Source organism: Stenella coeruleoalba (genome assembly GCF_951394435.1).
Source record: "Stenella coeruleoalba genome assembly, chromosome: X".
Lineage (NCBI taxonomy): Eukaryota > Metazoa > Chordata > Mammalia > Artiodactyla > Delphinidae > Stenella > Stenella coeruleoalba.
In genome coordinates, this window is record NC_137152.1 from 17,234,507 (window position 1) to 17,257,383 (window position 22,877).

The 22,877-nt window shown below is 38.7% G+C and overlaps 1 long non-coding RNA gene across 1 annotated transcript in view; it reads right to left on the minus strand.

Moving 5' to 3' along the window:
* Positions 1-1,220: 1,220 nt before the first annotated feature.
* The window catches only part of LOC307180364, a 30,253-nt gene continuing 8,596 nt past the window's right edge, over positions 1,221-22,877 (minus strand). Inside the window, exons 2-4 of the long non-coding RNA XR_013825725.1 lie at positions 22,370-22,809; positions 10,672-10,874; positions 1,221-1,707 (exon numbers count right to left, since the gene is read on the minus strand). This is a non-coding gene — a long non-coding RNA (uncharacterized lncRNA). The remainder of the gene's footprint in view (positions 1,708-10,671; positions 10,875-22,369; positions 22,810-22,877) is intronic.

Below are 22,877 nucleotides of genomic sequence, written 5' to 3' on the forward strand. Positions count from 1 at the left end.
GTCATCTTATTAAACTTGGATAGATTATTTACATAAATGTAGTAAGAATAGTAATTCTATGCAGATTCTCAAACATGACATTTTGGTCAAAGCCTTGGTAATATCCAAGGGGCTTTACTGGCTCCATAAAGTCAACTTTAGTTCTTTAAAATTGCCTGGTAATAAAGAATTTCAGATTAGACCTTTAAAGTCTCTTTAGGCTAAGAAGCCAAGCTAAGGACTTGTTTACTTGTGTCCTGCTACAAGAAGAACAAATTCTTATTGAGTTTATATAAATACATATATTGTCATGAAAAGAAGAGTATTTAATAAGAGTTTCTGAATTCTGGAGGGATTAGGTAGGGAGAAAAAGATAAATGTTTCAACTTTTGTTTACAAAAGCATACTTTCTCAAATTGCTGTCAAGTTATAAATATTAATAGCTTAAAAGAGAGGAGCAAAAGGAGTCCTTTAAATCTGGAAAACAAAACATTAAACAACCAGCAATATTTAAAATGAAGTCATAAAAGTTATAATCATCTTCATCAGTTCATTCAGTCTCCTGTAATTAATTTTTGTTTTGCTTCATCTTGGGTTAGTAGCTTTATGAATCAATCACTTTTCCAGTAGAGTCTTAGAAATTCTTACCCAGTTCAGTGTTATGATCTTAAAGTTATCAGAAACTTGTATTCTAGAGTACTTGTTAATATCTTTTCCATAAATCTCTTTGAAGATGAAGCATTTTGCCTGTAGATGATTACAAGTGCTTTCAGAGAGGAATCAAGAGTAAAACAATAACTGTGACAAAAGACTTAAAAACATCCATGGTTAAAGATCTAGTGAGAATTCACCAAAAAATGATGCCCAAGTTATTATTTTGTGACATACAATATTATAAAATAATCACTGGAATTTTGACTGATAACATTATACAAGGACATACCAGGTTTTTAGGAATTTCATATAATTTCTAGAACACATATTAATAATATATACTATGTAAATATAATCTAAGAAGGTCAAACATTACTTTTTATTTGACAATGTTTGCCATGCAATTTAATATCAAATAAGCCTAAATAAACTGAGATTTCTCTTTTATAAGGAGAAAGAGCAAATTTTTTCAGAACTTCCAGGGGCCCTCTGGAAAATTCCAAAGTTAGTTTGAGGTCAAAAAGACTTCATTCAGAATTTGATTTGGGGAAGTTTGTTAAAAATGTCAAAAGATTTGAAACCCTTGATCAATTAGGAGTGTAAGTCACTATGACATAACACTTAGTTATCTGTTCACCAAAGTGATAACTGAAAGATTTCAAAGGCAAATATAGGAAGTTATATAGCTGTAAAAAACCTTAGCTCTTAAAATTGAAAAAACTCAGTTTTCCTAATTAAAGATCTGATAAAGACAATGTGGAACACAGGAAATATTTCCCATGACACGGAATCCTTGTTTCCTAGGCAGATTACATTAAAGGTAAAGAAAAACCTTTTATAATATTTTATTAAGAACAGACCAATAATCTAAGAAATTTTGTGATTTTAACAGAGAGAAAATTAAACTCTAGTTTTGTATCAGTACATTACTGGGCTCATTTTAAAAATCCTTGTAAATAAATCTATTCAATTTTAGCCAGCTGTGACCTCACAACATAAAATTTCTCTTCCACAAACCCTTTGCATCTTTCTATATTCATTAAGGTTTTGCCTTCTTCTTTTTCCTTTCTTCTTCTGAAAAAAAAAACAGTCATTTTATTTTACACATTACTCTCTTTCTCCTTAACAAAAACACATCCTATATTCCTTGCATACTCCTCATATGAAAATACATTTTATTGTAAATCAACTACAATTTTTTAAAATTACAAGTTCAAACCTCATAATAAGGATCACTTTGATGTTCCATATCCCTAGAATCAGCAATATTTTCACTATTATATTGATTTCTTCCAATCAATGTGAGGGAGAGCAATGTCAGTTTTCATTTCTTTGAATCAAAGTACAAAACTGCAGGGCAGAATAGTCTAACAAATAATGTTCATGTGCTGTTGGTTGTCAAAGAGAAGAGTTAGAGGGAAAGAGAAAACCAGACATCAGTTCCTCTCCCTAAAATACACTAAACAACCAGCTCAGGTGGTTTTGTGTCCTGTTCACTTGTGCAGTAACTATTGCTCGTATCCATGCCATGTAAACTCAGTCTATTATTTTCAGGATGTAGAACACACCTCTACATCCTTAGCAAGGAAACAGAAGAGCCAGTCTCATAATGAATGAGTGCTTTGGCACTTGTTAGGGGTTTGTATCCTCGGGTTTAGATCAATGAGTTCATAATTTCCTAATGCTAGATATTCAGGGGCTTTATGGAGAATGAATAGAAGTTCTGTTGACAGAATTAAAGGCTATGTAGCTGTGACAAAATTAAGAATGTCTCAGTTCTACTCTGTTTTTGGAATCTGAAGGGAGAAGAAAGTATGTAGAAAAAATATGCAAACACTTACTGAAAACTGTTTGTTCCTTTTTTATTCAAATATTTTATGGAGTTGTTTTTTATGAAGAAATGAAATAAATCTGTACTGATATTTTTTTAAATCCAATTTTCTTCCCTTTCTTTGTATACAAAGTTGTTTTCCTTCACTCTTTATTGTTTCTAGTAGCTCTATTTTTACATATGAAAATTACAAAGCAGGCAGTAGTGAACTATCTATCATATATTAGCACCCTATGGTAAATTAGCAAATTTATAAATACATAATTATAAAAACTTATATTTTTTAGAAACACGTTTTTCATAGTACAATATTTAATGTGGTTTTAATGTGGCAAAAGACATATTTATTAATAGACCCAAATATCTTTGTCTCTGTAAAAATTAAGAAAAATAAATAAATTTAAATTTATGTTTAGTGATCAATGTCTCAGTAAATTATCTTATTTGGAAATGATCTAGACAATAAATGTTCATTATTTAGTTTAGCTTAGTATAAACTTTTATTTTATTTACATTTATTTAACTTACTTGTTTTTAACAAGTATGCTTAGATTAGCCATCAAACAGCTAGCCATCATCTTAAGTTATTGTTTTTTGTTTGTTTGTTTGTTTTTGTTTTGCGGTACGCGGGTCTCTCATTGTTGTGGCCTCTCCCGTTGCAGGGCACAGGCTCCATATGTGCAGGCTCAGTGGCCATGGCTCACGGGCCCAGCCGCTCCGGCATGTGGGATCTTCCCCAACCAGGGCACGAACCCGTGTCCCCTGCATCGGCAGGCGGACTCTCAACCACTGCGCCACCAGGGAAGCCCTTAAGTTATTTTGTAACATAGAGATAGCATGAGCCTATTTGACAAATAAACCAAGGTAGAAAAAGCTATATGTTTGTATTACATTTAATATTGACAATTCCAAAGACAAGGCTGTTTTTATTAAACCAACAAACTTAAACTAACTTTTATTTAACAAAGATTATCCTGATCATGTGAACTTGAAAACAGCTGGATTAGAGTTTCCATTTCTGAGAGTTTTAGGAATATTTAATTTATACATGCACTTATTTCTCTTTAAGCCAACTAAGTAGAATTCTTTTTAAAATATCAGGGGCAGAGTGAAGATGGCAGTGTGGGAAGATGTAGAGTTAGCGTCTCCCCACAACTAGGGCGCCTGCCGGCCGCTGGTGGGGAGACCCGCAAGGAGACAGGAGGAACCCTAAAGTGAACCAGTAGGACGTAGAGGTACTGAGCAGGGAGGAGAAGTGGAAGCCAGACAGAATCAGTGCCCCTGAGGCCAGGGAGATCAGGAGAAGCAGGAGGTAGGGGCCCTCCCAGACCAGAGAAGCAGGACAGGAGGGCGTTTACCCCACCCACTCGAGCCCAGGAAGCCTGCTGGGCTCCTAGGTGAGGTCCCCTGCCTTCTGAGACCAGGGGTTGGGGGGGCACACCTGGGCCCCTTCTGTTCCTTGATCCTAAGCCCCAATCCCCACAGCCCCCAAGGCCTTTTCCAGCCCTGTGGGTCCTGAGCATTGCCCCTGCCCACCGCCCAAACCTCACCCTTGCTTAGGCCCTGCCCTCCACAGCCAAGGCCTTCCCCCACCTTTTTTTTCCCCCCTCCTCCTCTTTTTTACTAGTAGTTCTGTACTACTAGTAAAACTGCTGGTACTGTAGTTCTTTCCGGTTGTTGATTCATCTATATTTTTACTTTTATATTCTTCATAACATATCTGTTAGTTTCCTAGTCTAATTTTATATTTCACTTTGTTATTGGGGTTTTTTTTGTTTTTTTGCTTTTTCTGCCGCTCCAGATGGCTTGCGGGATCTTGGTTCATGAGCCCAGAATTGGGCCTAAGCTCCTGCGGTGGGAGCTCCGAGTCCAAACCACTGGACTAACAGAGAACCTCAGACCCTAGGGAATATTCATTGGAGTGAGGTCTCACAGAGTTCCTCATCTCAGCACCAAGACCCATCTCTACCCAATAGCCTACAAACCCCAGAGTTGGAAACCTCAGGCCAAACAACCAGTAAGACAGGAACACAATCCCACTCATAAAAAAAAAAAAAGAGAGACACGGCAAAAAAAAATATCACAGATGAAGGAGCAAGGTAAAAACCTACAAGACCAAATAAATGAAGAGGAAATAGGCAATCTACCTGAAAAAGAATTCAGAGTAATGATAGTAAAGATCATCCAGAATCTCAGAAATAGAATGGAGGCACAGATTGAGAAAATACAAGAAACGTTTAACACAGATCTAGAAGAACAAACAAACAGAGATGAACAACATAATGACTGAAATGAAAAATACACTAGAAGGAATCAAAAACTGAGGCAGAAGAACAATAAGTGAGCTGGAAGATAAAATGGTGGAAATAACTGCCAAGGAGCAGACTAAAGAAAAAAGAATGAAAAGAATTGAAGACAATTTCAGAGACCTCTGGGACAACAATAAATGTACCAACATTCGAATTATAGGGGTCCCAAAAGAAGAGGAGAAAAAGAAAGGGCCTGAGAAAATATTTGAAGAGATTATAGCTGAAAACTTCCCTAACATGGGAGAGAAAATAGTCATTCAGGTCCAGGAAGCACAGAGAGTCCCATATAGGATAAACCCTAGGAAAAACACACCAAGACACATATTAATCAAACTAATAAAAATTAAACTCAAAGAAAAAATATTAAAAGCAGCAAGGGAAAAACAAAAAATAACATACAAAGGAATCCCCATAAGTTATCAGCGGGTTTTTCAGTGGAAACTCTACAGGCCAGAAGGAAGTGGCAGGATATACTTAAAGTGATGAAAGAGAAAAACCTACAACCAAGATTACTCTAGCCAGAAAGGATCTCATTCAGATTTGACGGAGAAGTCAAAAGCTTTTCAGACAAGCAAAAGCTAAGAGAATTCAGCACCACCAAACCAGCTTTACCGCAAATGCTAAAGAAACTTCTCAAAGAGGGAAACACAAGAGAAGAGAAAGACCCACAAAAACCAACCCAAAACAACTAAGAAAATGGTAATAGGAACATACGTATCGATAATAACCTTGAATGTAAATGGATTAAATGCCCCAATGAAAAGACAGAGACTGGCTGAATGGATACAAAAACAAGACCCATATATATGCTGTCTCCAAGAGACCCACTTCAGACCTAGGGACACATACAAACTGAACATGAAGGGATGGAAAAAGATATTCCATGCAAATGGAAATCAAAAGAAACCTGGAGTAGCAATACTCATATCAGATAAAATAGACTTTAAAATAAAGTTTGCTACAAGAGACAAGGAGGGACACTACATAATGATCAAAGGATCAATCCAAGAAGAAGATATAACAATTATAAATGTTTATGCACCCAACATAGGAGCACCTCAATACATAAGGCAAATGCTAACAACCAGGAAAGGAGAAATCAACAGTAACACAGTAATAGTAGGGTACCTTAACACACCACTTACACCAATGGACAGATCATCCAAACGAAAAATAAATAAGGAAGCACAAGCTTTAAATGATACAATAGACCAGATAGATCTAACTGATATTTATAGAACATTCCACCCAAAAGTGGCAGAATACACTTTCTTCTCAAGTGCACATGGAACATTCTCCAGGATAGATCACATTTTGGGTCAAAAATCAAGTCTTGGAAAATTTAAGAATATTGAAGTCATATCAAGCATCTTTTCTGACCACAACGCTATTAGATTGGAAATCAATTACATGAAAAAAACTGTAAAAAACACAAATACACGGAGGCTAAACAGTGCACTACTAAATAACCAAGAGATCACTGAAGAAATCAAAGAAGAAATAAAAAAACACAGAAACAAATGACAATGAAAACACAACGACCCAAAACCTATGTGATGCAGCAAAAGCAGTCCTAAGAGGGAAGTTTATAGCAATACAATCTCACCTCAAGAAACAAGAAAAATCTCAAATAAACAATCTAACCCTACACTTAAAACAACTAGAGAAAGAAGAACAAAGAAAACCCAAAGTCAGTAGAAGGAAAGAAATCATAAAGATCAGAGCAGAAATAAATGAAATAGAAACAAATAAAACAATAGCAAAGATCAATAAAACTAAAAGCTGGTTCTTTGATCAGATAAACAAAATTGATAAACCCTTAGCCAGACTCATCAAGAAAAAAAGGGAGAGGACGCAAATCAATAAAATTAGAAATGAAAAAGGAGAAATCACAACTGACACTGCAGAAATACAAAGGATTATAAGATATTACTACAAGCAACTATATGCCAATAAAGTGGACAACCACGAAGAAATGGACAAATTCTTGGAAAGGTACAATTTTCCAAGACTGAACCGGGAAGAATTAGAAAATATAAACAGGCCTATCACAAGTAATGAAATTGAAACTGTAATTTAAAATCTCCCAACAAACAAAAGTCTAGGACGAGATGGCTTCACAGGCAAATTCTATCAAACATTTAGAGAAGAGCTAACACCAATCATTCTCAAAATCTTCCAAAAAATTGCAGAGGGAGCAATTCATTCCATGAAGCCACCATCACCCTGATACCAAAACCAGTAAATGATATCACAAAACAAGAAAATTACAGACCAATATCACTGATGAACATAGATGCAAAAATCCTCAACAAAATACTAGCAAACAGAATCCAACAGCACATTAAAAGGATCACACACCATGATCAAGTGGGATTTATCCTAGGGATGCAAGCATTCTTCAATATATGCAAATCAATGTGATACACCACATTAACAAATTAAGGAATAAAAACCATATGATCATCTCAATAGATGCAGAAAAGGCTTTTGACAAAATCCAACACCCATTTATGAAAAAAACTCTCCAGAAAATGGGTATAGAGGGAACCTACCTCAACATAACAAAGGAAATATATGACAAACCCACAGCAAACGTCATTCTCAATGGTGAAAAACTGAAAGCATTTCCACTAAGATCAGGAACAAGACAAGGGTGTCCACACTCACCACTCTTATTCAACACAGTTTTGGAAGTCCTAGCCACAGCAATCAGAGAAGAAAAAGAAATAAAAGGAATGCAAATTGGAAAAGAAGAAGTAAAACTGTCACTGTTTGCCAATGACATGATACTATACATAGAAAATCCTAAAGATACCACCAGAAAACTACTAGAACTAATCAGTGAATTTGGTAAGGTTGCAGGATACAAAATTAATGCACAGAAATCTCAGGCACTCCTATACACCAACAATGAAAAATCAGAAAGAGAAATTAAGGAAACACTCCCATTAACCATTACAACAAAAAGAATAAAATACCTAGGAATAAACCTGCTTAAGGAGGCAAAAGACTTGTACTAAGAAAACTATAAAACACTGATGAAAGAAGTCAAAGATGACATAAACAGATGGAGAAATATACCATGTTCTTGGATTGGAAGAATCGATATTGTGAAAATGACTATACTACCCAAAGCAATCTACAGATTCAACACAATCCATACCAAACTACCAATGACATTCTTCACAGAATTAGAATAAAAAATTTTACAATTTGTATGAAAACACAAAAGACCCCGAATAGCCAAAGCAATCCTGAGAAACAAAAACGGAGTTGGAGGAATCAGGCTCCCTGACTTCAAACTATACCACAAAGCTACAGTAATCAAGACAGTATGGTACAGGCACAAAAACAGAAATATAGATCAATGGTACAAGATAGAATGCCCAGAGATAAACCCACGCACCTATGGTCACCTAATTTATGACAAAGGAGGCAAGAACATACAATGGAGGAAAGACAGCCTCTTCAATAAGTGGTGCTGGGAAAACTGGACAGCTACATATAAAAGAATGAAATTAGAACACTACCTAACATCATACACAAAAATAAGCTCCAAATGGATTAAAGACTTAAATGTAAGACCAGACACTATAAAATTCTTAGAGGAAAACATAGGAAAAACACTCTTTGACATAAACCACAGCAAGATCTTTTTCGACCCACCTCCTAAAGTAATGGAAATAAAAACAAAAATAAACAAATGGGACTTAATTAACCTTAAAAGCTTTTGCATAGCAAAGGAAACCATAGACAAGACAAAAACACAACCCTCACAATGGGAGAAACTATTTGCAAATGAAACAACAGACAAAGGATTAATCTCCAAAATATACAAACAGCTCATGGAGCTAGCTCAATATCAAAAAAACAAACAATTCATTTAAAAAATGGTCAGAAGACCTAAATAGACATCTCACCAAGGATGACATACAGATGGCCAAGAGGCACATGAAAAGATGCTCCACATCACTAATTACTAGAGAAATGCAAGTCAAAAAACTACAATGAGGCATCAACTCACGCCAGTCAGAATGGCCATTATCAAAATATCTAGAAACAATAAATGCTGGAAAGGGTGTGGTGTAAAGGGAATCCTCCTGCACTGTTGGTAGGATACAACCACTATGGAAAACAGTATGGAGGTTCCTTAAAAAACTAAAAATAGAACTACCATATGACCCAGCAATCCCACTACTGGGCACATACCCTGAGAAAACCATAATTCAAAAAGAGACATGTACCACAATGTTCATTGCAGCACTATTTACAATAGCCAGGCCATGGAGCCAACCTAAATGTCCATCAACAGATGAATGGATAAAGAAGATATGGCACATATATACAATGGAATATTACTCAGCCATAAAAAGAAATGAAATTGAGTTATTTGTAGTGAGGGGATGGACCTGGAGTCTGTCATACAGAGTGAAGTAAGTCAGAAAGAGGAAAACAAATACCATATGCTAACACATATATATGGAATCTAAAAACAAAAATGGTACTGATGAACCTAGTTGCAGGGCAGGAATAAAGTGACAGACATAGAAAATGGACTTGACGACATGGGGTGGGAGGGCGAAGCTGGGGCGAAGTGAGAGTAGCATCAACGTATATACACTACTGAATGTAAAATAGTTGGCTGGTGGGAAGCAGCAGCATAGCACAGGGAGATCGGCTCGGTGCTTCGCCATGACCTAGAGGGGTGGGAGAGGGAGGATGGGAGGGAGGCTCAAGAGGGAGGGGATATGGGGACATGTGTATGCATATGGCTGATTTGCTTTGTTGTGCAACAGAAACTAACACGGTATTGTGAAGTAATTATACTCCAATAAAGATCTATTAAAAAAATATCATGTAGGGCTTCCCTGGTGGCACAGTGGTTGAGAGTCTGCCTGCCGATGCAGAGGACACGGGTTCGTGCACCGGTCTGGGAAGATCCCACATGCCGCGGAGCGGCTGGGCCCGTGAGCCATGGCCACTGAGCCTGCGCGTCGGGAGCCTGTGCTCCACAACAGGAGAGGCCACAACAGTAAGAGGCCCGTGTACCGCAAAAAAAAAAAAAAAAAAAAAAATATCATATATACATGGGAATTCCCTGGCGGTCCAGTAGTTATGACTCGGGGCTTTTACTGCCAAGGGCCCGGGTCCAACCCCTGGCTGGGGAACTAAGATCCCACAAGCTGCACGGGGTGGCCAAAAAAATATCATATATGTATATATATAATATACATACATATATGGATATACATAAACATGTAGACAGAGACAAAGGTCTTATAGTTTTTAATTTTAGCCATATCTCAGGCATAATAATACAAAACTCAAAAGAATCTGGATCCAAATTGTTTTTCTGGCCGACAGACTAATTTAAGGTTACCTGCTCAGATGGCCAAAGTTTTTTAATGAAGATTTTGTGCGTGTGTGTGTGTGTGTGTGTGTGTGCGCGCGCGCACACGCACACGCGCACTGTAAGGATTCTTTTAGAAAAGCTATTTTTAGAGTCATTTTGTCTCTTAGAAACTTCTGCATACCAATCAAAGAGTATCTTCCATCGTCTCTGAGAGGTTTGCAATCCTCTTTTCAAGGGCACTCCGTAAAGTGGACTATCTTATCTAAGTTAAAATTTCCCCGAAGTGGCCACTACAATTCCAAATTATCCTTTGTAAAGTTCATCCATTTTGCCAGAAAGGCACAAGATCCTGGTCCATAGTAGGTATACATACAAGAAGCAAGAGTTTTTAAGGGAGGAGGAGAATGAGATTTAGATGAGGTGGAACCTATCTCTTCCTCTAGATTCCCTGAAACAATCTGTGAGGACCTCAGTCATCCTACCATTGCCTAAATCCCAGGGAATCACAAGTTTCTCCCCTTTCAGACAGAAGGGTGACTTACCAAGAAGCTTCAACAAACAGAATACGGGTATGCACAATAAATTCCAAGAGCTCAACATGCAAAGAGAGCAACATTCAGGCTGACTGCAAGGTTGGCAAGAAAGTGGTGAGCTCAATGGGCCCAGTGGGTACCAGCACGTGGTTGCTCACTGGCCTCAGAGTTGTTGAGGGTCTTCTTTGGATACCACTTCTGATGTCAGAAAACTGTCAAAAATCCAGAAATAACATAATCAAAACCACCAAATCAATAAATAGTATTTAGTAAGAGTTTGTTGTGTATATAAAAACAGGAACTGGGAGCTTCCAGAGTCAAAGATGGATATGAAGGTCACAGGCATTAAATTACAGCAAGGCTTATAAAGTGAAAATGAGAGGAAAAAAAAGTGAAAATGAGAAAGTTATTAACGTTTACAATGACTGGTTATTACAATGGGGGGTTCTAGATGGCAGGGGATTGGTTAAAAGTGATTACCTCATACCATTTTAAAGACCATGACTTAAGGTTTCTTTTTTATGACTGTCAGAGGTATTTACAAGAAATAACCTAGGTTAAGTTTCATTTATGTTCATGAAATAAGCTAGATTTAGTTGAGCTTACTGGCTTAAATGGTTTTGTCTGCTCAGGGAATTCTCAAGTCCAGTCTCCATTTTGTATTTAATTTTAACCACACACACACACACACACACACACACACACACACACACACACAGAGAGAGAGAGAGAGCAATCTGCTTTAATGTACTAGAATAAATGTCTCAGGCCAAGCCTGCCAGAGTTTGGTTTTGCTATTAAAGGGCACATTCAGGGCCCCTCAACGTACTGAAATCTAGTGTTGGGAAACTACGGAAACAGTGTCACTCGCAGGAAGCCCAAATTGAATAATTTAGTGATTGGAGCTGCTCCAATTCTAACTGAAGTCTGTGCCTTCCTGTATGGGACTATAAGCGTTGAGAAACACTCTGGGTGAGGGAGTGGGTGGGACAGAATCAGAGAGGGGTTCACTACTGATGAGGCGTATGCGGGAGACTCAGAAGTCTGTTCAATCATTCCCGGACCGAGAGCCCCATGGAAATCAAGCTGCTTTGAGCGCTTCCTCGTCATGCCCGCAGTGAACCTGCAGATTCTCTGCCTTCCAGCCCCGCCAGCCCACACCACTGAGAACTATCGTCAGCCCATCCGGTCACCGCCAGTTCTCGCACTTCCCCTCCCTAATGCTGACGCCACCATCAACAGGTCTCCGCCCCACGTGCCTCCCCACTTCATCCTTCGTCACCATAGAAACACACAGAGATTCAATGACGTTTGAGGGACTAAGAATACAGATATGAAAAAAAGCACAGTCTTGCACCAGGAGAGGCACACAGCCTACGAGAGCGAGAACACGGAAACAAATCAATATAATATGACGTTAACTGAGGAATATGCAAAATACTCCTGATACAGCAAGAGTGAATTATTCCTGAACAATGTGATTTGGACAGTATTTTCCTCACCCACTATATTAGCTTCCTATTGCTGCTGTAACAAACTACCACAAACTTAGTGGGTTAAAACAACACAGATTGATTATCTTACAGTTCTGGATGTCAGATGTCTAACACACAACTCAGTGGGCTACAATCAAGGTGTGTTGGCAGGGCTGTTTTCTTTCCTGGAGGCTCTTGGAGAGAAATCATTTTAGAATCCCCTGCAAACCAGTTCTGGGGATAGCTTTTACTTGGCCAAGAGGCTCTTACAGTCTCAGATAAAGTCAAGATAATGAATAGGAGGAATTTTTCTGATGAATTCTATCTTAAATTCTTAAAAAATAATCAATAGAGGGCTTCCCTGGTGGCGCAGTGGTTAAGAATCCGCCTGCCAATGCAGGAGACACGGGTTTTAGCCCTGGTCCAGGAAGGTCCCATATGCCGCGAAGCAACTAAGCCCGTGCGCCACAACTACTGAGCCCGCGTGCCACAACTACTGAAGCCCACGCGCCTAGAGCCTGTGCTCTGCAGCAAGAGGCCACCGCAATGAGAAGCCCACGCACCACAACGAAGTGTAGCCCCCACTCACCGCAACTAGAGAAACCCCGAGCACATCAACGAAGACCCAACACAGTCAAAAATAAATATAATAAATAAATTTATTAAAATCAATAGAGCCAATATATTAATTTAATCCATTTATTAAGCACCTACTATATGCCAGGTGCTTTGCTGGGTGCTAAGGCTACAAAGATCAAACAGAGAGAGTTCCTGACCTCTAGGAATCCACCACCCAGAGAGGAAAAAACAGAAATGTGGTCAAACGCACTGTGATAACTGCTCCAGTGAATAATGTGCCATAAGATCTCAGAGGAAGCAATATAAATAATGCATTCTGCTGGTATGCAGTGCTGGAGGAGTCTTGGTGAGGAGACAGGATAGTGGCCTGTAGAGCCACAAGAGAAGGTGACATTTGAGAGTTCTTCCCTTAGAGAAAAAGAGACTAAATAACCTAAATTGAATTTTCCAGTTTCATAAATACACTTTTTATAAATAGGCTAAGAACGCTTCCCAAATAATTAAATGGGAACGTGTTTGTTCGTTCTTCTGTCTCACATTATCACACATACCTGGCTAATTAAAATATGTCATTTTAGGGACTTCCTGGTGGTGCAGTGGTAAAGAATCCGCCTTCCAATGCAGGGGACGTGGACCCGATCCCTGGTCAGGGAACTAAGATCCCACATGCCACGGGGCAACGAAGCCCACGTGCCACAACTACTGAGCTCGTGCACCTCAACGAGAGAGCCCGTGTGCCACAAACTACAGAGCCCACTCACCCTGGAGCCCGCGCACCACAACTAGAGAGAGAAAACCTGCATGCCGCAACTAGAGAGAAGCCCACGTGCCACAACGAAGAGCCCACACGCCACAACTAAGACCCAACGCAGCCAAAAATAAAATCAAATAATAAAATAATACTAATAAATAAATCGTTAAAAAAAATAAAATGTCATTTTAATGAAAGGCATCCATGGAAGGTGGCCAGGTATCAATGTACCGATGGCCCAACTGCTCATTTCCTGGCAAGCAAGTTCCCTGAGTAACCTACCAATGTCACCATCATCCCCAACCCAGGTGAAACTTATGCTGGAGGCAACCAGGGCTATGTGTCCTCAGAGGAAATGAGTTGCATAAGCAAGACATCCTTTCGCTGTATTCTCAGAGGACTTAGTTCCACGCCCAGGGAGAAGTAATGTGACTCTCTCAGGATGGTTCAGAGCCAAGCCCCAGACTCCTGAGGGAGATTCATTGCTTGCTAACACGAACTTTGGCCCTGGGTAGACAAATCTCCAAACCATCCCCTTCATACGTCATGTTTGTTCAAGTCAAGACACACATATCAAATGCCTACTCTATGAGAGAAACTCTGCTTTGATGCTGGAGCCAAGAAACTGAAAACGACAGTCTCTGCCACAGAGGGGCTCATGTCTGGCTTCCTGACTCATTTCCCAGATGAGGAAGCTAAGGCTCTGAACTTTCTGGTTTCTTTCTCTGGTCTGTTCATGTCGTACTCTCTTCATTGAGTACTTTCCTCCCTTCCTGGATTCGCAGAGCCCAACTGAAGTCCAACTTCTTCTAAGAGGATTTCCTGACTCCTGTAATCACTAACTTTTACTTTCTCTACATTTCTATTTCACTAAGTCTGTATCTGACAACTTATCACTTAATTATACTTTGCTTTGTATTATTTCTTTAATTATTTAAAGTGTCCATCACGGAACTCCAATGATATTGTAAGCTTCTTGCAGGCAGGAGTCATCATTTAAATTTTGAGTCTGAGCACAAAGTTAATTCTCAATATTTAGTTAAAATTTAACTGATTGGATGATGGAAACCAGCTCTCAAGCAGTAATGGAAGGAGAGGAATGGTAAGCAATGCTCCCACCTTCAAAGGCTGGTTTAGTCCTAACCCAGCCTTCAAAAACCAGCTGCATTGCATTTAAAGAACCTTCCACAAGAGCATAACATAAAAACAAAAGGGTCCACATTACAGATCATATTCACAATCCATCCAATTAAAGATTGAGTCCATCAGAGTAAAAACAAAAAAAGGATGATTTATTATATGGGAGAACCATGTAAATGTCAACCTCAAAAGCTAGCCTCCCAGCATCCTAAATTTAATTTAACCAATCTATTATCCATGCATTCATCTAAACTCTTTGAGATGTTTTTAAATTAAAAATAACTTTTTTTCCTATTGCCATAAAGGATTGTTTTTTCCCCTCCCTCTCTCATCCCTATTCTTGGGGTCTGGCACCTTCTAGGAAAGCTTGATTAACAGAAGTAGGCATTTAGTAGGGAAAGAGACAGCAACTCTTTGTAACATTACAACGCCTGAAAGCACATGAATGTTGGCAGTGGGAAAGGTCTGATTTTTTGTAACCATGGCAAGGGCCTCTTTCTTTTCTCCCCTCTTCTACTTACTTGCAGGATTCAAGCCCAAGGAAATCCTCAATCCTTTTCTAACCCCTGGCCTGTCTCATGCAGAAGGAACCGATGACTGACACCCAGCTGAAGGCTATGGAGTGGAAGAAGTCTGAAGGGCTGCGTTTCCCCTGTGGGCTGTAAAAAGGCAAGTCCACTACTTTCTTCTGGTCTGTGTTGCTCTGTGTCTATATTCTTTTCTCCTGTTACAGTAGAGTTTTTCCCCTGGTACTTCGGCAGAACTTTTTCCCTAGTACACTAGGTTCTGGGAAAGGAAAGGGAAAGGGATAGGGATAGGGATAGGAAAAGGAAAGGAAAGGAGAAGCAAAAGCAAAAGCCCCATCAGGAGCAGGTTATCTGCCACTTGCCTATGTGGGGCAAAGGCTTTTCATATCCTTTATACCCCTCTTCCATCCTACAGTCAGCCAGAAACTGGCACATTGTAGGAAGGCATCTGACAGTGATCTCTTTCACTGCAGAGAAGATATCATTGAAGAATTCCAAAGAACTCATAAGGGAGAAGAGGATTCCCATTGGTAGAACCAGAAAAGCTTATCCAGAGTCTTGAAGGTTCTGTCTTTATTTACTGGCTCCTAAACTTGGCACAGTGCCTGATACCCTGTAATTATATAATAATATGGATTGATGAAATGGCTAAATAGCAGTATGATAGCTACCATGTATTGAGTACTTACCTCAGTGCCTAACACGTTGAAAATCTATATTTGTTGAACAAAGAGGGAATAGCAGTAAGGATAATATTATTTGTTGAGAACTTATCGCTCAATTATCTTGTTTAATCCTCACAACAACCATAGGAGATCAGTATTCCCATTATTCCCATTTTACAGATAAGGAAAAATCAGGGTTTACAGGCATTAAGTAACTTTCCCAAAAATCAGAATGGCTAGCAAGAACTTCCCAAATAGCTATTACCAGACGTGCAGTCAATGGTGTCCTTCACCAGAGGGCATAGGCTTATACCCCAGACTTGCCCTGAAAAACTGATGATGCGGGTAGATCTGGGGAAGTAGACTCATGATCCCAGCCATGTATAACAGCAATCGTTGTTGGAATCAGGGGATTCTGCACAGTCAGAGGAACCGAACTGGGAAATGAGAAGGCATCTCGAAAACTAGATGATCACAAGGCCTCAAATCATAATCCTCAAGTTCCCCTCTCATGTACATATTCAGCATTTTCTAAGCCTTCAGCCAATATTTCTCCCTTTCTGGTTTGTTTCCCCATGTGGACAAATGTATTCTACATCTAATTTTTACTTTACTAAATTATAAAGTAATGACACATGGTTCTAACTTAATGGATGTGTTATCCTCAAATGGCTCCCCAACATACTGTAAACAAAATGTTTTGAAATTTGTCATTTCAGAATCCTATATCTGAATGTTAATTTTCCTAATCTAGGACTCTTTTCTATCTCAAGCCAGTAAATAAGGAAACTCTATTTCTACTTCTTTCCTTTCCACTGTGTTTTGGCAAAAATAGATTCAGAACTTATTACTATTTAATTTGATCCTTTCAGGTGGATCTGAGTCTGTCTCATTTATTGGCTAGATCCTTACATACATATCATTCTTATCCACCCCTTGGTCCTGTCCACCATGGAAACAGTAAGTGATAAGGGGACAGAAACAAGCATGAAATTCAAAACCAGATGCAACCTGGTACTGGGGCTACAGGGCCCTTATTTTCTGTAACTGGGGTGGACCATTCCTACTTGCCTGTTCTTGGTATAATACAGTAACGTTAAAGTCAAGATTGGGAGAAAAGACATATCTGGTAAATACTTACCAAAAAAAAGCTGTATTGGCTGTATTTATTTCATAAAAATGTACTTTAAATAAAAAACCACTATAAAAATAAAGAGGCACAAACGTGAGAATAGAAAAAATTCACCATGAAAATATAAAAATTCTGAACTTGCTTGAATTGGCAATTCAATAGAAGAAAAAATATATGGCCAATAAACATATGAAAAGATCAATATCACATTAATAAAATTCAAACCACAATAAGATACCATTTTATACCCATCAGATAAGCAAAAACCATGAAGTGAAATTACCAACTGTTGGTGAGGATGGAGAGCGCTAAGAACTCTCATTCACTGCTGGTAGAAGTTGTGAATGGCAGAATCACTTTGGAGAACAATTTGGCTCTATTTCATAAAGTTGAATCCAAATATTATATGCTTTGACCCAGCATTCCAGTCCTTGGCAAGTACCCTATAAATTACTGCTCCTGTACTCAAGGACATATACAAGAATGTTCATAATAGCATTGTTTGAAATGGCAGGGAGGGAAAAAAGGAAACAATCTAAATGCCCATGAATAGGAAATTTTTTTAACCTTGAATCCTCTGAGGATGATTTTTTTTTTTTTTGTCTGTGTTGGGTCTTCGTAGCTGCACATGGGCTTCTCACTGCAGTGGCTTCTCTTGTTACAGAGCATGGGCTTTAAGCGCACAGGCTTCAGTGGTTATGGCACGTGGGCTCAGTAGTTGTGGCTCGTGGGCTCTAGAACACAGGCTCAGTAGTTATGGCGCACAGGCTTAGTTGCTCCGTGGCATGTGGGATCTTCCCGGACCAGGGCGTGAACCGGTATCCCCTGCATTGGCAGGCGGATTCTCAACCACTGCACCACTAGGGAAGCCCCTGAGGATGAATCTGAATCCAATTCATTCATAATACATTGCACAAATCACGGTTTCAAGGTCAGGACTTTTTTTTTTGATAGATTTCAATGTTTATAATTTAATATTTCCTTCTTGTATCCCTTTCACACATATGAGTAAGCCTAAACATTCCAAATAGGGAAAACATGCACTATTGGATTATTAACTGGAGAAAGCTGTGTAGCTCTCTGTCTTCCACAATGGCTCACAGGGTTGAAATGCCTTGTTGAATTTACCATGGTTCAGGTACTAGCCCTGAGATGTGCAAGTCAGAAACTTGAGTTGTCACTTCACTAAAGGTGAATCTATGTCCTTAGGAAGACTCACATCAACCAAGAGACTGATACATGAAATAAGAATATCAATTTCTTAATTCATAATTAGATGTGAGACTGCTTGGGGGGCATGAGAAACCCGGTCATAATCAGAAAATTTACTGATAAGCAAGGAATCAGTTGCATTCAGCTAAGACACATTCACTAGAATGTAAGCGCCATGAGGACATTTTTGTCTGATTTTTCCACTGCTAAAATTCCAGCGTCTATAACAACACCTGATTCAATAAAAATCTATTAAATGAATGAATAAGGAGAAACGTAAGTATCCATCTCCACAATATGCAAAGACTGATCTCAAGATTCAGCTACTGGAGTTCTTGCATCAGGGTATTCTGATTCCACTACAGTGCCAGAGCAGGAGGCGCCAATTTTGGCGTCTGAGATTCTTTTCCTATGCTTCCAGGACTGATCCTAGTAGATACATTTAGTTGCCTAGACTACAGCTATTCCCTTCTAATTCCTTGCTAACAGCATTCCAATTTTGTTCAGGGCAGCAACGTGCTCAACCTCAAAGAACGAATCACAATTCATCTTGGCCAAACATAGCATCTCTGTTCCCCCGTGCCAAATACTCACTGTCCCAGCCTCCCTTGCAGCCATGGGTAGCCATATTACCCAGTACTGTCCAATAAGACATAAAGGGAAGACTTCTGGAGTATTCTAGTAAAGATGTTCCTTTCCAGATAAAAAGACAGAGCCTCAGCCAGAGAAAGATTTTAGCTCCTGACCTTTCCTCCCTGTTTAGGATGCAGATGTGAGGAAATGATGCTCGGAGCTACTGCAGCCCTTTTATGTTCAAGAGATGAGTTGAGAATAATTGGCAGAGTGGAAGAGTTTCAAAAGCCCAGTTCCTCTGTAACATGGTTAATTGCTGAACTAGCCCGGAAACTGGCTACCTCCAGTCTTCTAATTGAGTTTTTTAAGTTTTCATGGCTTTAGCTACTGTAAGTAGGTTATTCTGTTAGTTGTAGTCAAAAGCATTCCTAACTGATACAATGATTAAGGTTGTTATAAGATATACCTTTTCTCTTTAGGTATGTTAATACAGTCAGTCAGTTTATAGTCAAATATTAACTGGCCTAGGATACAATTTGAATATCTCTGCTCGATTTTAAATTTCACTTTCAGAGCCTATCCTAATCTCACTGATTTCTAATGCCACTACCCAATGTGACAGCACTGAGCACCTCAGGTCTCCTTTTCCCAACACTCCTTTGCCTGATCTGTTCCTTCTTTCAAATGTATCCAAGTTGTGCCAGGTTGCTGGCACTTCTGAACCAAAATAATCTCTTTTATCATGATAAACAGAAACTGATTTCAATGCTGAATGAATCAGAATATAGTTGATGTTATCAACAAAAGCTACTGAATTCCATTTGTGGGAATCTGGATATCATGCTTATTTATTCTTTATTTCATTCCTTTTTTTTTTTTTTTTTTTGCAGTACGCGGGCCTCTCACTGCTGTGGCCTCTCCTGTTACGGAGCACAGGCTCCAGACGCGCAGGCTCAGTGGCCATGGCTCACGGGCCCAGCCACTCGGCGGCATGCGGGATCCTACCAGACCGGGGCACGAACCCATGTCCCCTGCATCGGCAGGCAGACTCTCAACCATTGCGCCACCAGGGAAGCCCTCATTCCATTTTTGAGAGGTAAATATAAAATGTTTTAGGTGTTTCCTTTGGTGATTTCTTTTTTTTTTCATTTCTTAGTTAAGTGGTTTATTAATATTCTTTCCCATTTTCATTTTCACTCTCCTTCAACTTAACAAATATACTCCTTGTCCTTAAAAGCAAGCGAAGACCTATCGTTCATATTTTTAAAGGATTCCAAATTTAAGTTACCTTTAGGAGAAAAAAACAGTCCTTAGTGTTCAAATATACAATTTGAACAAATTGCTTTATTTCCCCTCCCTACTCCTTTTGTGATTTCTTACCTGATAGGCATAAGATATCAGAAACAACAGCAGTCCCACACTTCCTGTTTGTCCCATCTGTTCTTTATTCCTTTTTTCCTCTTTTCCTCTCTTCCCTTGGATTATTTTTTATGAACCCATTTTATCTCCTCTATTGACTTATTAGTTATTCCTTTTTAAGAAATTTAGTCGTTGCTCTGAGCTTTACAATATATAACTTTAACTTATCACAGTTTACTTTAAAGGTTATAGCATTTAACATATAATGTAAGAATCATATAACAATATATGTCCATCCCATCTCTCCCATTCTTTGTGCTCTTGTGCTCATACATTCTACTTCTACAAATGTTATAAATCCCATAATATACTGTTGTTTCTCTTACTTTAAGTAGTTAAGTATCTTTTAAAGACATTAAAAGATGATACAAATAGATGGAGAGATATACCATGTTCTTGGATTGGAAGAATCAACATTGTGAAAATGACTCTACTACACAAAGCAATCTACAGATTCAATGCAATCCCTATCAAACTACCACTGGCATTTTTCACAGAACTAGTACAAAAAATTTCACAATCTGTATGGAAACACAAAAGACCCCGAATAGCCAAAGCAATCTTGAGAACGAAAAACGAAGCTGGAGGAATCAGGCTCCCTGACTTCAGACTATACTACAAAGCTACAGTAATCAAGACAGTATGGTACTGGCACAAAAACAGAAAAATAGATCAATGGAACAGGATAGAAAGCCCAGAGATAAACCCACGCACATATGGTCACCTTATCTTTGATAAAGGAGGCAAGAATATACAGTGGAGAAAAGACAGCCTCTTCAATAAGTGGTGCTGGGAAAACTGGACAGCTACATGTAAAAGAATGAAATTAGAACACTCCCTAACACCATACACAAAAATAAACTCAAAATGGATTAAAGACCTAAATGTAAGGCCAGACACTATAAAACTCTTAGAGGAAAACATAGGCAGAACACTCTATGACATACATCACAGCAAGATCCTTTCTGACCCACCTCCTAGAGAGATGGAAATAAAAACAAAAATAAACAAATGGGACCTAATGAAACTTAAAAGTTTTGCACAGCAAAGGAAACTATAAACAAGACCAAAAGACAACCCTCAGAATGGGAGAAAATATTTGCAAATGAAGCAACTGACAAAGGATTAATCTCCAAAATTTACAAGCAGCTCATGCAGCTCAATATCAAAGAAACAAACAACCCAATCCAAAAATGGGCAGAAGACCTAAACAGACACTTCTCCAAAGAAGATATACAGATTGTCAACAAACACATGAAAGGATGCTCGACATCATTAATCATTAGAGAAATGCAAATCAAAACTACAATGAGGTATCATATCACACCTGGCAGAATGGCCATCATTAAAAAATCTATAAACAATAAATGCTGGAGAGGGTGTGGAGAAAAGGGAACCCTCTTGCACTGTTGGTGGGAATGTAAATTGATACAGCCACTATGGAAAACAGTATGGAGGTTCCTTAAAAAACTAAAAATAGAACTACCATATGACCCAGCAATCCCACAACTGGGCATATACCCTGAGAAAACCATAGTTCAAAAAGAGTCATGTACAAAATGTTCATTGCAGCTCTATTTACAATAGCCAGGACATGGAAGCAACCTAATTGTCCATCGACAGATGAATGGATAAAGAAGATGTGGCACATATATACAATGGAATATTACTCAGCCATAAAAAGAAACGAAATTGAGTTATTTGTAGTGAGGTGGATGGACCTAGAGTCTGTCATACAGAGTGAAGTAAGTCAGAAAGAGAAAAACAAATACCGTACCCTAAGACATATATACGGAATCTAAAAAAAACAAAAAAGGTCCTGAAGAACCTAGGGGCAAGACAGGAACAAAGACACAGACCTACTAGAGAATGGACTTGAGGATATGGGAGGGAAGGGTAAGCTGCGACAAAATGAGAGAGTGGTATGGACATATATACACTACCAAACGTAAAATAGCTAGCTAGTGAGAAGCAGCCGCATAGCACAGGGAGATCAGCTCGGTGGTTTGTGACCACCTAGAGGGGTGGGATAGGGAGGGTAGGAGGGAGGGAGACACAAGAGGGAAGAGATATGGGAACATATGTATATGTATAACTGATTCACTTTGTTATAAAGCAGAAACTAACACACCATTGTAAAGCAACTATACTCCAATAAAGATGTTTAAAAAATAAAAATAAAATAAAGACATCAAGAACAAGAAAAATGTCTTTTATGTGACGCACACATTTACCATTTCTGGTACTCTTCATTCCTTTGCATAGATTCTTGTGTCCATCTGGTATCATTTTCCTTTAACCTGAAGAACTTCTTTTAGCATTCCTTGTGGTACAAGTTCACTAGTGATGAATGCTCTTGGCTTTCGCTTATCTGAAATGTCTTCATTTTGCCTTCATCTTTGAAGGACATTTTCACTGGATATAAAATTCTGGGTTGAAAGCATTCTTCCCATGCTTTGGAGATGTTGTTCCACCATCTTCTGGTTTGCATAGTTTTTGATGAGAAAGCAGTGATTAGTCTTAACTTAAGATTTTCTCTGCATCACTAGTTTTGAGAAATTTGATTCCGCAGTGCCTTGATGTGGTTTTCTTTGTGTTTATGCTGCTTGGCATTCACTGGGATTCTTGGATATGTTTGTTTGTAGTTTTCAACAAATGTGGAACATTCTGGAAGCTGAGTAAGAGAATTATAAAATTGTAAACTGAGCTTCATTGTTATAGAATGCTGAAGGTAAATGAAGA